Here is an 18,823-nt window from a genome sequence, read left to right on the forward strand (position 1 = left end):
TGTTTGCCTTGGTGAGAGAATTGGGCTCCGATGATGCCATGTAGTCTTGGTTTCTGTTGGTTGGGTTCCTGTGCTTGCCTCTCGCCATCAGATTATCTCTAGTGTTACTTTGTTCTGTTATTTCTGACAGTGGCTAGACTGTCCTATAAGCCTATGTGTCAGGAGTGCTGTAGACCTGTTTTCCTGTTTTCTTTCATCCAGTTATGGGGACAGAGTGTTCTGCTTTCGGGCGTGTAGTTTTTCCTATCTACAGGCCTTCAGCTGTTCCTGTGGGCCTGTGTCTGGTGTTCACCAGGCAGGTCACTTGCAGCAGAAAAGTTGGTCTTACCTGTGGTCCCGAGGCTCAAGTTTGCTCGTGGGGTGCTGCCTAAGAGCTCTCCATGGTGGCAGCAACCAGGAAGATCTTCGCTGCGGTTTCCTGGAACCTCCGTCCACCAGGCTTCCAGATGGCGTTTGGTGTTTTCCTCTGGCGTCAGAGATGTGTGCAGAGTGCAGTCTCTTCTGGTTTCCCAGGCGTGTCTGCCTCTCTGAAGGTTTAGCTCTCCCTCCCACGGGATCTGGGTGCAGAGAACTGTTTATCCAGTAGATCCCTTCAGGTTCTGGCGGTGTCTCAGACGCAGGGGTCCTGCTGCTCTTGGGCCCTCCTCTATGAGAACCCAGAGGCCTTATACACTTTCCTCTTGGGCCAGGGATGTGGGCAGGGGTGGGCAGTGTTGGCGGTCTCTTCGGCTCTGCAGCCTCAGGAGTGCCCACCTGACCAGGCGGTGAGGTCTCTCTCCCACAGGGTTTGGTAGCAGAGAGCTGCTGCAGGCCGGGATTTGCGGTTTTCGTTGAACATTTATTTAGGTACTTCTTAGCCATTCTATGTTCCTCAGCTGTGAGTTCTTCATTTAACTCTGTATCCCATTTTAAAGGGTTATTTGACTCTCTGGAGTCTAACTTCTTGAGTTCTTTGTATATTTTGAATATTAGTCTTCTGTCAGTTGTAGTGTTTGGTGAAGATCCTTTCCCAATTTCTAGGTTGCGTTTTTCTTTCTATTGCCAGGGTCCTTTGCCTTACAGGAGCTTTATAGTTTCCTGAAGTCCTGTGTGTCAATTGTTGATTTTTTTTTATTATTGGATAACATTTTATTTACATTTCAAATATTATCTCTGTTCCTGGTTTACAGTCCATACACCTCCTATCCCATCCTTCTTCCCCCTTCTTTTATGAGGGTGTTCCCCCAACCATCCACCCAACCTGAGACATTGGTGTTGTGTTCAGGAAGTTGTCTCCTGTACCAATGTGTTCAAGGGTATTTTCCACTTTTTCTTCCAAGAGATCTAGTGTATCCAGTTTCATGTTGATGTCTTTGATTCTATTGGACTTCAGTTTTGGGTAGGGTAATAAACATGGTTAAGATGCCATATTCACTGTTAATCCTACTGATCCTTGAGCATGGAACATTTTCCCATATTTTGATATCTTTAATTTCTTTCTTCAGGACCTTGACATTCTTGTCATAGAGATCTTTCTTTCACATGCTTGGTTGGAATTATACCAAGATATTTTATATTATTCATGGCTATTTTGAAGGGTGTTTTTTCGCTAATTTCTTTCTCTGTCCATTTCTCATTTGTATAATAATGGAGGTCTAATTGCCTTTAATACCAGCATTCAGTTCAGTCAGTTCAATTGGGTGGAGTTGAGTTTAGTGCTGTCAGTGAGTTGGGAGTCAGTCAGCATAGGAGGGAGTGCAGTGGAGTGCAGTTCAGTCCCATTCAGTTTGTGCCGAAGAGGCAGTTGAAACACAGAGAGTAAGGAGCCAAATGATTAGAACAAATTGCTTGAGTTGTTTGAAGCCAAGCAGAGAAATTCAGTGAGAAGCTGAGAGAAGCCAAATTGAATCAATCAGGTAGGAGAGCCGTTTGGTCCAGAATAGCTGAATTGAACCAGCCAGCAACAGTTCAGAAAAAACACTAGAAAGAGTGAGCTAATTCAGTGGTAAGTCTCTCTACTTCAGGCCAATGGAAGTCACTTTTACATTCTAGCAATATTCTGAGTTGTATGGGATATGTTGGGTTTTTATTTAGATTCTATTTTAATATTTTTTAAAAACTTCTGAATTTATGTCTTAACCCATTTTTCATTCATTAGTTAAGTTCATAATACCCATGAGTTATAAACTTTCCTTTGTTTCTGTTGTTCTTGATTGACAGTTTTAATATATGGTGGTGAGACAGGATACAGGCTAATATTTGAATTTACTTTTATTTTTTGAGAATGGCTTTTTGTTCACGTATGTTTTCTGTTTTTGAGAAAGCTTCATGGCCTGCAAAGAGGGAGGTATATTGTTTTGTGTTTAGATAAAATATTCTGTTATTATCTCATATGTTCATTTGATTTATGATGTCATTTAACATCAGCATTTTGCCCTTTACTTTTCATCTGAATTCCCTGTTTATTAATAAGAATGTGGTATTGAAGACTTCCAGTATCACTGTGGGGGGAGCAATATGTAATTTAACCATGGTAGTTTTGTTTGTAAGTTTGATTTGTTTTTATGAACTTGGGTATCTTTGTGTTTGGTGCATAGATTTTAAGAATTGCCATGTACTCATGATGGATTTTTTTTCCTTTGATGATTATATGTATAGTCTCTGTTCCTATTTCTTTGGATTAGTTTTAGTTAGAAGTTTATTTGGTTTTATATATATAAACTGATATAGTTGCCTGTTTCTTAGGTCTATTTGATTGGAATAACCTTTTTTTTTATTCTTTTACACCAAGGTAATGTTTGTCCTTGACATTAAGTTGTTCTTATTGAATGTAGCTGAAAAATGGATCCTGTTTTCTATTTCAACCTGCTATTTTATGTCTCTTTATTGGAAATTTGAGACCATTAATGTTGAGAGTTACCAATAAGTGGTATTTATTGATTTCTGCTATTGTGCTGTTATAGTGTGGATTCCCCCACTCTCTTTTGATTTGCTGGTCTGGGTTTATTTATTCACTGTGTTTTCTTCAGTGTGGTTAACTATTTCAGATTGAAGTTTTCCTTTTAGTACATTCTGTAGGGCTGGATTTGTGGATAAATACTGCTTAAATTTAGTTTTATTATGATTTTATTCTCCCCAATTTTTATTGTTAACTTTGCATCCTATAATAATCTGGGCATACATACGTGACAAACAGAATTTGTAGGACATCTATCCAGTTTTATTGAAAAGTCGTGTTATTCTAATGTGTTTGACAGGCACCTCCTTCTTTTGGTTAGTAAAGTTTGCTTCAATGATTTTGATAAATATTTTCAATGCTTTTAACCTTAATTTCTTCTCCTTCTTCTATTTCTGTTTCTCATAGATTTGGTGCTTATAGAGTGTGCCAGTTTTTCTGAAAGTTTTGTTGCTGGATTTTTTTTCTAGATTTAACATTTTCTTTGAATAAAGTATCCATTTATTCTATCTTTTCTAAAATGCCCGAGATCATCTTTTCCAGGCTCATCTCTGACATTTTTGATTTTACCTCCTAATTTTTTCATTTCCAGATTTATTTGTTTGTACTAGCTTTACTGATATTACTTCTGCTTGCACATCCTGAATGGGTTTCATTATTTTATTCTACCATTTATTTGTGTTTTCACAGACTTCATTAAGAGATTTGTACATATATATATATATATATATATATATATGTATATATATTGATTTTACACTCCAGATTTTATTCCATTCCTGGTCTACCCCCGAGGTTTACACATCCCATACCTCTACCATGAACCCCCGCACTCCCCGACTCCCCATCTCCACAAGGATTTTCTCAGCCTACCCACACCACCAGACATCTAAACTAACTGGGGCCTCCAGTCTCTTGATGGTTAGGTGCATCTTCTCTGACTGAACCCAGACCTGGGTGTCCTCTGCTGTATATTTGTTGGGGGCCTCATCTCAGCTTGTATATGCTGCCAGACTGGTGATCCAGTGTCTAAGATATCTCAGGGGTCCAGGTCAATTGAGACTGCTGGTCCTTCTACAGGATCACCCTCCTCCTCAGCTTCCTCCAGCTTTTTCCTAATTCAACCAGAGGGGCCAGCAGCTTCTCTTCGTTGGTTGGGTGCACATATCTGCATCTGATTCTTTCAGCTGTTTGTTGTGTCTTTTGGAGAGCAGTCATAGTAGGTCCCTTTTTGTGAATGCCCTATAGTTTCAGTAATGGTGTCAGGACTTGGGGCCTCCCCTTGAGCTGGAACCCACTTTGGGCCTGTTGCTGGACCTTCTTTTCCTCAGGGTCTTCTCCATTTTCATTCCTGCATTTCTTTCAAATGGGAAGACTTACGGGTCAGAACTTTGGCTGAGGGATAGCAACCCCATCCCTTACTTGATGCCATGTATTTCTGCTGGAGGTGCATTCAGTAAGTTTCCTCTTCCCACTGTAGGGCCTTTCATCTAGGGTTCCTCCTTTGAGTCCCAAGAGTCTCTCACTTTGCACATCTCTGGTACATACTAGAGGGTCCTCACATTCTCCTTCCTCCTGAGGTCACCTGTTTCCATTCTTTTTGCTGGCCCTCAGGGCTTCAGTTCTTTTCCTCGATCCAATACCAGATCATGTTCCCCTCCCCATCCCCCTTGTGGTTGCTTTCTTCTTCCTCCCAAGTGGAACTGAGGCATCCTCACTTGGGCCCTTCAGCTTCTTATTGACCTTTCTGAGTTCTATGGATTGTATCTTGGGTATTCTGTACATTTTTTTGCTAATATCCACTCATTAATGAGAAAGTACCATGCATGTCCTTTTGGGTCTGAGTTACCTCACTCAGGATAACATTTTCTAGTTCCATCCATTTGCCTGCAAAACTGAAGATGTCCCTGTTCTTGTTCTTAATAGCTGAGTAGTATTCCATTGTGTAAATGAATCACATTTTGTGTAAATGAATCACGTTTTCTGTATCCATTATTCTGTCATGGGACAGGTGGGTTGTTTCCAGCTTCTGGCTATCACAAATAAGGCTGTAAACATAGTGTAACATTTGTCCCTGTGGCATGGTGGGGCATCTTTGAGGTATATTCCCAAGAGTGGTATTTCTGTATCATTAGGTAGGTCTATTTCCAATTTTCTGATGAATCTCCAGACTGATTTCCAGAGTGGTTGTACCAGTTTGCAATCCCACCAGCAATGGAGGAGTGTTCCTCTTTCGCCACATCTTCGCCAATATGTGTTGTCATCTGAGGTTTTGATCATAGCCATTCTGACTGGTGTACGGTGGAATGAGTAAGTTTCCTCTCTCCACTGTAGGGCCTTTCATCTAAGGTTCCCCCCCTTTGAGTCTCCAGAGTCTCTCACTTCCCAGGGTCATTTTGATTTGCATTTCTCTGATCACTAAGGACTTTGAACATTTCTTAGGTGCTTCTCAGCCATTTAAGATTCCTCTATTGTGAATTCTTGGTTTAGTTTTAGACCCCATTTTTTTTATTTGGTTGTTTGGTTTTTTGGTGGTAAGCTTGAGTTCTTTATATATTTTGGATATTAGCCCTCTATCAGATGTGGAGTTAGTGAAGATTATTTTTCCCAATTTGTAGGATGTCATTTTGTCTTATTGACTATGTCCTTTGTCTTACAGAAGCTTCTCAGTTTCATGAGGTACCATTTATGAATTCTTGATCTTAGAGCATGATCCATTGGAGTTCTGTTTAGGAAATTTCCCCCTGTGCCAATGAGTTCAAGGCTCTTTCCCACTTTCTTTTCCATTAGATTCAGTGTATCTGGTTTTATGTTGAAGTCCTTGACCCACTTGGACTTGAGCTTTGTGCATGGTGATAAATATAGGCCTATTTTCATTTTTCTACATACAGAAATCCAGATAGACCAGCACCATTTATTGAAGATGTTTTCTTTTTTGTCATTGTATATTTTTGGCTTCTTTGTCAAAGATCAAATGTGCGTAAGTGTGTGGTTTTATTTCTGGGTCTTCGATTCTATTCCATTGATCAACTTGTATGTCTCTGTACCAATACCATGTAGTTTTTATCACTATTGCTCTGTAGTAGAGCTTGAGGTCAGGGATGGTGATTCCCCCAGTCATTTTTTATTGTTGAGAATTGTTTTTGCTCTTCTGGTTTTTTTTTGCCTTTCCAGATAAATTTGAGAATTGCTCTTTCTATGTCTTTGAAGAACTGTATAGTGGCTCTGGGCTGCATGGTAGGACATACTTGTCCAGGTCAGTGAGTTGTAGAGAGGGATAAAAGTAGACTATGAGAAAAGGCTAAAAGGGGCTCAAAGAAAGTACTAAGGGGATCCTGTTTACATCTAGTGTGAGAAGGGGATACCTGTAAAATTGGTGGCAGAAGGTGAAGTATTATCTTGAGATATGGGGAAGAAAAGGCTAGAGGAACCCTGGGTCTGACCAAAGACTTATATTAAACACTGAGTGATATTGAAATGGAAGGAGTGGCACCTATTATCAAGATGTTACAGGGTTGAAGACAAAGATTGTAATGGATGATGGCAAGCAAGATATGATTGAACCTCTTGAGTCCCTGCCAGGCATGGCCACTGGGAGTCCTGGTTGGAAATTATTTCTAGATATCTAGGTTTTTCAAAAAGGAATGAGGACAGGCTAGAGGGAGGGTTGAGATGGTCATGAGCAAGGAGGAAAAATGGGATAATTTGAAGGTTTCGCAGAGTCTCCTATGAAGTAGAAGAGTGATTGGAGGACATGATTCTGTAAGCAGACTGCTACTGGGCTGGGAATGAGACACAAGTGGTTGTAATTCAGGACAAGAATAAGAGCAAAAACCATCTACCTGAGTTCCAAACCAGTATGGCACTGTGGGACCAGACAGAGGTTTCTGTGGCTTAAACAATGTGAAGGAGGATGGCTGAATCCTTTTTGAGGTATCTTGAAATCTACAGGGAGTGGAGGTATGGTAAGACAGCTGTATGCAACAGGGCTGGGGAATTATAAGACAGGGGAGAGAGACAAAATTGCCTACCTTATTCTCAGTCAGAGACTGTTGCTTGGTGTAGGCAGATGACACAAGGAAAGGTGGGTAGAGAGTAAAGCTGGGTCCACCACAAGATTCAATGGAGTACCTAAGGAATGTACATGTTGTGGGAGAGCAGGCCTTTGCAAGTGGCCTGCTATGGGTCTTGGGATAAAACTAGAGGAGTTAAAAACAGTATTTCCCTCTTTCAGTAATTGAATAGTACTTAATTTTGCATATGCATTACATGTCTTTTGTCTGTTCTTTATGGTCAGTTAGGTTATTTCCATTTATGTCTATTGTGAATAATAAGTGTTGCAATGAAAATAGAAGCTTTTGTGTATATGAAAATATTCCATATATATTTTATTTCATTTACATATTAATGGGATGGGAGAATATATGGGATGTTCAACTTTAATTTTTCCTAGCAGGAATCTCCCCTTTGGTTTTCATAACGGATGCATGATAGTTTATATTCCCAGCTGCAATACTCAATTCTCAAAGCATTTTCTATGTTTATTTCTACATTATATACTTCTTGTCTCTAGCTGAGGTTTTATCTTATTTTGGCCTCGATTTTAATTTTCGATGATTTGTGGAAATGGGCAGTTATATACAATTGTCTATTTGTATATCTTCTGTTATATAATGTTCTGGTGTCTTGTGTTTTATAAATCTTCTACAAAATATCTTTGCTCATTCCTATGTCTTCTCTCTGTGTCTCTGTCTCTGTGTCTCTGTCTCTGTCTCTCTGTCTCTCTGTCTCTCTGTCTCTCTGTCTCTGTCTCTCTCTCTGTCTCTGTCTCTCTCTCTCTCTCTCTCTCTCTCTCTCTCTCTCTCTCTCTCTCTCTCTCTCTCTCTGTGTTTTACTAAGGATTAAAACTAGCATATAATTGATTGAGCTCTATCTCCAGTTCCCAATTACTCTTCTTTAAAATGTTTAGATAGGAATCAATAATTTTCTTAGGCTGGCCTTGAACTTGTTTTTCTCTTCTCTCAGCTTCCCAAGTTGAGATTACAGACCCATACTGGCTGATTTTGTGTGTCAACTTGATGAAAGCTGGAGGTGTTACAGAGAAAGGAGACTTCCTTGAGGAAATGCCTCCATGAGATCCAAATGTAAGGCATTTTCTCAATTAGTCATCAAGGATGGGAGGGTCCATTGTGGGTGGTGCTATCCTTGGGCTGATAGTTCTAGGTTCTATAAGAAAGTTGAGCAAGCCAGGGGAAGCAAGCAACTCAGTAACATCCCTTCTATGGCCTCTGTATGAGCTCCTGCTTACTGACCTGCTAGTTCTAGTCCTGACTTCCTTTGGTGATGAACAGCAATCTGGAAGTATAAGCTGAATAGATCCTTTCTTTCCCAACTTGCTTCTTGGTCATGATGTTTGTGCAGGAATAGAAACCCTGACTAAGACAATACCTATGCCACCCAGTATGAAGTCTATGCCAATGTTTTAAAGTACTTACCCTGATTACCCCAACAGTTTCAGATCTCTCAAGTTGAAAAACCATTTTTTAGTGTACTTTTGCAATAAGTGATAAGGGTTAATGATATCCATGCAGATATCCAAATTTTTCTGCATTTTATTACAAATATCTTTTTTCTAGTGCATAATGTTATTGTTGTTTTTGGAAAAGCAGATGGCTGTGGATATGTCATCAACTTTGGCCCCAAACTGGGTCATTTTTCATTTTCATAATTGCAAGACTAATAAATTATATGGTAAAGAAAGCAAGAAGAAAAATTACAAATCTGTTTTTCTGCCTATAGAGTGTATGATACCACAAACAGAAGAAATTACAAGGAAGTATTGGCTAAGGTTTTGGAACATTAGACTTTTCTGGTAATGGTGTCTTTTCAAATAATTCAGGTGGAACCATACAGATATTTTGTTTTCTATTCCTGTTGTGGTTATGGTAATGGCTAACTATACACAGCCTATGGTAGAGATTATAATTAAGGTAGAGATTGTATTGTAGGGATTCTAGTAGACAACCAGCCTGAAGAGAGGTTTTCTCACTTCTGTCATCTCCTCCTCAGATTTATGCTAGATGCACGATAACCAATCAGCTATGTTACAAATATAGTATATGCACTGGCTTTCTTCAGGATTGTGTTCTTCTCCAGTTGTCTTTCTGTCTGTTTATATGTCTGAGCTATGGTTACAATTGCTACGAGAAAACACCATGACCAACGTAAGTTGGGGAGGAAAGAGTTTATTTGGCTTATACTTCCATATCACAGTTTAACATCCATGTAAGTCAGGGCAAGAACTCAAACATGGAAGAAACCTGTCGTCAGGAGTTGATCCAGAGGCCACGGAGGAGTGCTAATTACTGTCTCATTCCTCATAGATTGACCAACCTGGTTTATTTTAAGATGTAAAAGCAACAAACCAGGGGGGTCCAACTCATTGGGCCTTCTCCCATTAATCACGAATTATGAACATGTGCTTGAGGCTTGTCTGCAGCTTGATTTTATAAAAGCATTTTCTCAATTGAGATTCCTTCCTCTCAATAGCTTTTATGTCAATGTGACATAAAACAGTCAGCACAAAATACTTTTAATTGACAGAAATGGAAAAGATGAAGCAATAACCAGTACTCGTATTATTTAAAGTTTTACAAGTGCTAGTGTGTTTATGTGCTTTATATGATTTTGCACTGAAACCCTGTGATGATTACTAATGCTATCTCCCCATTACAGGTTAAGGGAGGGGGGCTCATATAGGTACATTAGATAGATAGGTACTCTATCTAATGTCACCTACCTAAGAAGAAACACAAATTAAGCTAGGAATATGAATGCCTAAAATTTTCACTGACAACTCTCACCTTTGCATTTATGAGACAGTTGCACATAACATTTTGATTTTGGTTGAACTACAAATAAAATATGTGGGAAAAGAGCAATGTTAGATTTGCATTAGAAAAATTCATTGGTTCTTTTTATTCTTTTTTAAAGGTGTGAGAAAATAACATATCCTGAATAAAAATCACAAGTATATAGAATAAATTCAGGAAATGGACAACTAAAATTTCCTCCTACCCATACATAGCTTTCTCCTTGGACAGTTTCCAGCCTTGTTCCCAGAACCGCAGCCTCCTTGGAGCCCTTGGGGTATGATCCTGGAGTTTGCAGATCCCCACAGACTTGCCCTTCAACCCTGCAGCTATCACTGAATTGAAATCAAAGAAAGAATTATTGATTTCTTCTAGCAAAGAAAGAGCACATCCAGAAAGGCAGCTCATTAGTCTTTAGCAGAGCATAATTATGTTTCCAACTTGACAGTTGGAAAGGCCTTACAGGACAGTCGGGACATATGCACTGTGTGCAGTCTAAGGCTCTGTCAGCTGGTTACAATAAGTCATAACAAAAGTTGTAATATTTAGGCCATATCTGAGAGAGTTTATGTACAAATTTGAGGATGGTGAAATGTGAAATTTGGGGAATATTGACATTTGAGCTCTAGTTTTTATTTTTTTAACCATGCCTCAGTCCTGCCAATGTGGCACTGAAGGTTTGAAAGATTCCTGAAGAGCTGCTGATTTTCAGTCCATGTTCAAAGTCAGAAGAAGCTGGTTACTATTGTCAAACAGTAAAACACAGCTGTGACAATGTTTGTATGATTGTTTGTTTAGATGTTGTTATTTAGTCAACTCTGCTTCATGAGTGCTAGGACCTTTGCTAGCCTGCAAACATTATATACATCATGCTTTTAAGGAAAATTGGATAATAAAATAAAGTGAAATAAAATGCACACACATAAAGTAAAAAAAAATAGTAGGTCTTAGGGTATAAGCAAAGCTTGGGAGAAAGAAAAGTCAATGAAGCTAAAGATTTTGTATGTGTATCCCTTCAGATATTAGCTAGCAGAATAATGGTTCCAAGTGTACTTTGCAATGCAGATGCTGGACTTTATGTGGACAATGGTGTCAGTATCAAGGAAGCACCAAAATGACGTTACCCACCAGGAGACAAGAAGCCTGCAATGTTAGTATTTTTGCCTTAAAACTAATGCTAATCTGAAAAAAAGCCCTCAAAAGTTGTAAGGATTTTGTTGTTTCCTTTGTTCTGTTTGTAGTAATGGCGACTTCACTCCCCAAAGTCTTACACATGCTAAGCTAGAATTCTTAAATACAAGTCGATCTTTACTACCATCTCATAAATATGGTTAGATGCTAGAACCTATGTCTGAGAAGTCAGAAACATATTATGATCCATAGTGACCATACTTGAACAGCAATGTGAATACTTGATATGACTGAACTTGTACACTTCAAATTATTGAAACGGTGTTTTATTTCCCTTTATGATGTTATAATAAAACACTCTAGCAAAAAAGAAACTCAAGAAAATATTTGGCTTACACTTCTTTGTTATAATCCTTCAGTAAATGAATTCAGGGTGGGAACTCAAGTCTAAACCCATGGAGGAACCATGTTTGTTGGTTCATTCTCTGAGTCATTCACAGGTTCAAGCATAGGTAGTTTGCTTATATATTCTAGGACATCCTGCCTCATATCTTCCAGTGAGCAAAGTGCATTGAGCCATCCTACACAAATCAAGACAATCAAGACAATCAAGATACTCTTCACAGGTGTTTTCATAGACCAACCTAATACAGTTAAGAATTTCTTTAGGGGCGGCGGCGGCGGCGGGTCCCGAGTCCAACGAGAGCAGCAGCGATTTTGTATTTTGTACATACATTTTGTATATTCTGTATATGATGACTTCTGTGAGCAATGATCGTTGCCGAGGTGCTCGGGAAAAACCACAGATGCCAACAACACACGCAGCACAGTCACAGAAACAAGTGGTACAGGCAACGGCTGAACAGATGCGACTTGCTCAAGTGATCTTTGATAAGAATGATTCAGATTTTGAAGCTAAAGTTAAACAGCTTATGGAGGTGACGGGAAAAATCAGGATGAGTGCATCGTGGCCCTGCATGACTGTAACGGTGATGTGAACAAAGCCATCAATACACTGCTGGAAGGGAGCTCTGACACCACTTCATGGGAGACTGTAGGAGGAAAGAAGAAGAATTTTGGAAGAGAAAGCTCAGAAAACAAAGAAAACAGAGAGAAGAGGACAGAGAGAGAAGCAAGTCGAGGACGGCGAAACAACAACCGGAAGGGACGAGGTGGCAGCCAAGGCCGAGAGTTCAAAGGTGAAGAGAATGGAGTTGATTGCAGCCAAGGAGACAAACCTTCAGAGCGGGGCAAGCGGACCCGAGGCAGAGGATTTGGGCGTGGCAGGGGCAGAGGGGCAGGAAGGCTGTCTGCTCAAAGCATGGGGACATTCAATCCTGCAGACTATTCAGAGTCCATGTCAACAGATGGCTGTGGGACAAAGTTGGTAGTTTGGGAAGCTGCTCAGAACGGCACAGATGAGGGACCTGGGCTGGCAAAGCCTCACAGTATATCTCAGGAGCTGCCAAGTAAAAGTTCTTATGGACTTAAAGGTGCCTGGAAGAATTCTGTGGAGGAGTGGACAGCAGAAGACTGGACTGAAGATCTTTCTGAGACAAAAGTATTCACGGCTTCATCCGCTCCAGCAGACAACCATGTCCCGCCTGGGCAGAGCATTGATCTGGTGGCCTTGCTCCACAAACCTGCTCCTCCCACTCAAGCCGCAGAAGTCAACTCCTTTGAAACGTCCCAGCAGCAGGGCTTCGGCCAGGCCCTTGTCTTCACAAATTCTCAGCACAACAATCCAACGGCACCAGGGACTGCAAGCTCCACTCCTGCTAGCTCATACTCTCCTCAGAGTTTGTCATCCGTCCTTGGCTCAGGATTTGGAGAGCTGGCTCAGTCAAAAATGGTGAACATCTCCAACTCCCAGATTTTGGACAAGTTGAAACCACCAGGTTTAAGCCCGTTTCCTGCTGCTTCAAGCACACAGCAGAATGACAATGCGAGCCCCCCAGCCACCACTGCTGCTTGGGACCTCAAGCCCTCGGCACCCCAGCCCTCAGTCCTCAGTCATTTGGACTTCAAATCTCAGCCGGAACCATCTCCAGTTCTCAGCCAGTTGAGCCAGCGACAGCAACAGCAGAACCAGGCAGTCAGTGTTCCTCCTCCAGGTTTGGAGTCCTTTCCTTCTCAGACAAAACACCGAGAATCAGCACCGGGAGATGGTCCTTCTACTGTCAACAGACTTTTGCAGCTTCCTACCATGGCTGTTGAAAACATTGTATCTGCCCACCAACCACAGCCCAAACACATTAAACTCCCTAAGCGCCGGATTCCTCCAGCTTCTAAGGTTCCTGTGTCCGCAGTGGAAATGCCCGGGTCTGCAGATATCACAGGGCTGAATGTTCAGTTTGGGGCCCTCGAATTTGGATCAGAGCCATCTCTCTCTGAGTTTGGATCAACAGCTTCAGCCAGTGAAAATAGCAGTCAGCTTCCTATCAGCTTGTACCCGAAGTCTTTAAGTGAGCCCTTGAATGCCTCTTTCCCAATGACCAGTGCTGTACAGAACCCCACCTACACAACCTCAGTCATTACCTCCTCCACTCTGACCAGCTCATCCGTGAGCTCCACTAGCCCAGTAACAACTTGTTCCTCTTACGACCAGAGTTCTGTGCATACCAGGATTGCGTACCAAAGCCCTGCAAGCCCAGCGGACGCGGCTCCCGGCTCCGTTGCTAACGGACATGGTGGTGGCCGAAGTCAGCACACAGTAGACACTACTTCATCCGTTCCAGCTCCAAAGAAGACAGACCCTTCTGCCCTTCCGTCTGTGAGCTCCCTCCCCAGCCCCTCCTCCTGCACTGCACTTCTGCCCCCTTCGTCCCAGCACACTGCCACTTTGCCCGCCTTGACTCCTGGTGAACTGTCCAGCAGCCCCCTTTCTCAGCTCAGCAGCTCCCTCTCTAGCCACCAGAGCAGCTTGTCCTCTACCCATGCAACACGGTCCACAAGCACGCCACACACTCATGCCAGTGTGGAGAGCACCCCATCCTCAGCTGCCTTCTCAGCAGCCACTTCTGCTCCAAGTGCCCCGTCCTCAGGGGTTGCCCTGCCTGGGAGCATGAGCACCGTGAGCAGCCTGTGCCTGGGTGGGACCACTGTGAGCGCACCTAGCAGCAGTACCAGGGCCACAGCCTTGGTGACCTCAGGCAAAGCACCCCCAAACCTTCCTCAAGGGGTGCCTCCTCTGCTACACAATCAGTACCTCGTGGGCCCTGGAGGGCTGCTTCCTGCTTACCCGATCTACGGTTATGATGAGCTCCAGATGCTGCAGTCACGGCTGCCGATGGATTACTATGGAATTCCCTTTGCAGCACCCACAGCCCTTGCCAGCCGAGATGGGAATCTAGCTAATAATCCATATTCAGGTGATGTCACCAAGTTTGGCCGAGGAGACTCTGCATCCCCTGCACCTCCGACGACACCAGCTCAGGCACAGCAGAGCCAGTCTCAGACCCACCACACGGCCCAGCAGCCCTTTTTGAATCCTGCTCTGCCACCTGGCTACAGCTACACCGGCCTCCCCTACTACACTGGCGTGCCTGGTGCCTTCCAGTATGGGCCCACTATGTTTGTCCCTCCAACCTCAGCCAAGCAGCATGGTGTGACCCTCAGCACTCCCCCGACCCCTTTTCAGCAGGCCAGTGGCTATGGGCAGCATGCTTACAGCGCAGGTTATGACGATTTGACCCAGGGAACAGCGGCAGGAGACTACACCAAGGGTGGCTACGGTGGATCATCTCAGGCACCAAACAAGTCGGCTGGTTCTGGGCCTAGCAAAGGGGTATCAGTATCTTCAGGCACTGGCTTACCCGATATGACTGGTTCTGTCTACAACAAGACACAGACTTTTGACAAGCAGGGATTTCATACAGGGACTCCACCACCTTTCAGCCTGCCCTCTGCCTTGGGCTCCACTGGGCCCCTGGCTCCTGGCGCAGCCCCCGGCTATGCGCCTGCGCCGTTCCTGCACATCATGCCGGCCCACCAGCAGCCCCACTCCCAGCTGCTGCACCACCACCTACCACAGGACGCCCCGAGTGGCTCTGGTCAGCGCAGCCAGCCCAGCTCCCTGCAGCCCAAGTCTCAAGCCTCCAAACCCACCTACGGCAACTCTCCATACTGGACAAACTAGATCCTGAAAAGGAGAGGGTGGGCTCTTGGGCAGGGTATACTCTGGGCAGGAGAGAACACATGGAGCACATTTCTGGGAGCCCGGTGCCCTTCCTAGAATTCTGAGACATAACTGTCAGCTGAGCCTCTCTATGGGAAGCCTGCCTCCCAGACCCACTATTGTATGTAATGTATTTATGTATGTATTTGTAAATGTGATAGAAGCCTGGAAGAGCTGGGCTGTGGCTACGGGTAGCATACAAGTGTGCTCTCCCGGTCTGGACACCGTTACTATAGCCAAGTAGGCCCCAACCCCACCTTTCTGCCTGCAGTCTTTCTATGTGACCCCAGCTCAGTGGGCTGCTGGGTGTGCCACTGAAGGACTCGTGGTTTGGGGCCAGGTCAGTACCAATGAAGAATCACGACTTATCTCACTCCCTGTGAACCATTATGTTTTTCCCTCTGTAATTACTTCATACTTGTTTTTGAAAAACTGATCCTTTTGTCATTTGTCATGGTCCCCCTTCCAACAAATCTTAATCTGGAAATAGAAGTGACCCCTGTCCAGCATAAGCCTGGTGCCTATATGTCTGCGCACAGCAGGGGCTTCTGCTTTGGGTCTGGTCCTGCTCTAGAGACTTGTCTTTTCTGACCAACCATTTAAAAAAAAATCTGAACTACGTCTCAAAAAAAAAAAAAAAAAAAAAAAAAGAATTTCTTTAGGTGATTCTAGGCAGTGGCAAGTTGACAGTTAATGGTAACAAAAATGCATCATGTTCAATCAACTTGATATGCAAACACCTGACTTTAAGTGATACTTTTTCATTCTTTGTTTAGGAGGACTCAGTGAACATCATAGACCAATTTTGAGCCAGCTTTGTCAAGTGAGTTCCTCTTCCAACTGCCTCTACTCTCATCTTCAGGCCTAACTCTGGACCTATGCTTCATGAACAAGCTTTGCTTGGCCTAGGTATAATCAAGAAGCTCATGAACCTGCTTTCTGTGGCCCAACTCCTTTCTTCATCTCCTGCATTAGCCCAAAATAAACCAGGCTCATACCAGATACACAAGCAAAGCAGAGGTTATTGTGAAAACACAAACTACAAAAGGCCAAGAGAGCAAAATTTCCATCAAATCTACTAGTCCTATAGAAATGTTGTTGCATGAGAATTGCCTAAAGAAACTTCAGGAGGCAATATTAAAAAGAACACTCATAAACTTAATCAAATGATTTGAAATTTTAAAAAAAAGAAATGAATAGGACATTGAAGATAAGTGGAACATAAAAAGCTATTTGAGTAGTATATACATGAACACAGAAATACACAATAAATGAAATGACAAAAATAGTTCAGAGTGTGAAAACTAAATTTAGTAAAAAACATAGAAATATTGAAAAGCACTCAATTTAAAAATAAGGAGTTGAAAACCTCACTAACCCAATTAGCAAACTCAGGGAAAATCCTTACAAGTAGAACAGATAACATAGAATATTTAATATCAGGACTAGAAGATAGAGGAATTGAAGCACTCAAATGAAGAATATATTTTTAAAAAACACTAAATTAACAGAAAAGAAATATGATACAAGTTGAAAACAATAAATCTTTGAAATATAACTATAGATGAAGGAGAAGAAAATCAGTCCAAATGTGATAGACCAGATCAGCAATAAGACCAGAGAATAGAACACCCACAAATTAAGGCTGACATAAGAGGAACACATAACACCAATGGAAAAAACAAAAAAGAAATTCCCCATGGCGTATTATACTAAAATATTACACATGCACGCGCGCGCGCACGCGCATGCGCACACACACACACACACACACACACACACACACCAAGACAAAACAAGAGAGAACATGGAGAGCAGATAGTGAAAAATCAACAAGGCTCATATAAAGGCAAACCCATCAACATAACAGCTGGTTTTCTACTGGAAACATTAAAAGGCAATACAGGTTGGAGCAATGAACTCCAAATTCTTAAAGATCACGACCCCCTTGATCACAAACCCTGAATAAAACTACAATACCCCCGAAATCTATCAATCACAGTGGAATGAGAAAGAAAAGTTTCCATGATAAAAACTAAAAGAAATTATGTCTCATTAAACCAAATCCATAGGGAATTCTGAAAGCAGTGAGTTACCATGAAGGGAAAAGTGTAGCCAAGACACTATATAGAAAACAAATGAAGTGATAATTGTTGAAATGAAAACTACAACTAAGAATACAAACCAGGTGGATAAAAACAAAAATAGAAAACTCCAACAAAATGAGTACAGTCAACACACCATTTCATAAACACCTTAGATACCAATAAGCCCACCTCCTTCATCAAAACCCATAGTTAATTGAATGGATTAAGATACAAACTACATTTATCATTCTCTACAAGTAATTAATTTTAGTTTTAAAGACTGACACCACCCTAAAGTGTAAGGACAGAAAATGTATCCCACGCAAATTGGACTTGGAAGTTATAGGTCTCCCTATCTTAATATCTGACAAAATGGACTTCAAACTAAAACAAATGAAATGAGATAATGGATGATACTTTATTCTAATCAAGAGAAAAAATCAACCAAGAGTACATCACAATTTTAAATGTATACACACCAAAGTCTGATGTAGCAAATTTCATGAACAGTGTACTACTGTAGATAAAGACACAGATTAACTTGAGCTCAGTAATAGTAGGCATTTCAAAATAGTACATTCATCAAGATATAGGTTATTCAGATAAAACAGAACTAAACAAACAGAGAAACATAAGAATTAAATGAAACCAAATATCAAATGTGCATTTGACTATTTACTAACGCTTTACCCCAAACACCAAATAACATATATTTTACTCAGCACCTCACGGAAGATTCTCTAAAAGAAACTACATCCTGGGGCACAAATCTAAACAACTTCAAAAAAATTGAAACAATTCAATATATCTTGCCTTATGCAATATGTAGTAAAAATTATAATTAACAGCAAATGAATCTCGAGTAAAGCACAAAGACATTCAAAATAAACAACCCATTATCGAATGATTAATGAAAGTATCAAAAAAGAAATCAAAAGAGAAATTTAACAAAATGCTTGAACTAAATGGAAGGGAAAATATGACACAACAAAACTTGTGAGATACAGTAAAAATAGTCTTAATAGAAACATGAACAACTTTTCACTCCTATATAAGAAAGTAGGAAGAAAGAGTGCAAATAAATTCCTTAATGATAGAACTCAAGAGTCTGGAAAAACAATAACAAAGTGAGACCAAATCTAGTTGATGGCATTAATTGATTAATTAATTATTAAAATCAAAGATTAAATTAATGAAATAGAAAACACTATTTAATAATCAATCTAAGATCTGGTTCTTTGAGAAGATGAACAAGATCAGTAGACCCTTGGCTCAATTACCCAAAAGAAAGTGATGACCCAAATTAACATGATCAGAAATGAGAAAGGTTACAAGAGTTGTGAAAAAAATGCAGACTATTATAAGGGAATACTTTTAAAGCCTGTACTCTTTAAGTTAGAAAGCTTAGAAGAAACAGGCCTAATTTCTAAATATACCCAAGCCACAGATATTTTTTTATTAACTTGAGTATTTCTTATATACATTTCAAGTGTTATTCCCTTTCCCGGTTTCTGGGCAAACATCCCCCTCCCCACTCCCCTTCTTTATGGGTGTTCCCCTCCCCATCCTCCCCCCCCCTTGCCGCACTCCCCCCAACAATCTAGTTCACTGGGGGTTCAGT

General features: G+C 41.4%; 1 pseudogene across 1 annotated transcript; it reads left to right on the top strand.

The window, feature by feature from the left end:
- Positions 1–11,607: 11,607 nt before the first annotated feature.
- Positions 11,608–15,532, top strand: LOC147998250 (ubiquitin-associated protein 2 pseudogene; annotated as a pseudogene). Its single transcript, XR_015646566.1, has one exon. The product of XR_015646566.1 is annotated as a ubiquitin-associated protein 2 pseudogene (transcript).
- Positions 15,533–18,823: the final 3,291 nt, after the last annotated feature.

Source organism: Rattus norvegicus, chromosome X (genome assembly GCF_021556685.1).
Source record: "Rattus norvegicus strain SHRSP/BbbUtx chromosome X, alternate assembly SHRSP_T2T, whole genome shotgun sequence".
Classification (NCBI taxonomy): Eukaryota; Metazoa; Chordata; class Mammalia; order Rodentia; family Muridae; genus Rattus; species Rattus norvegicus.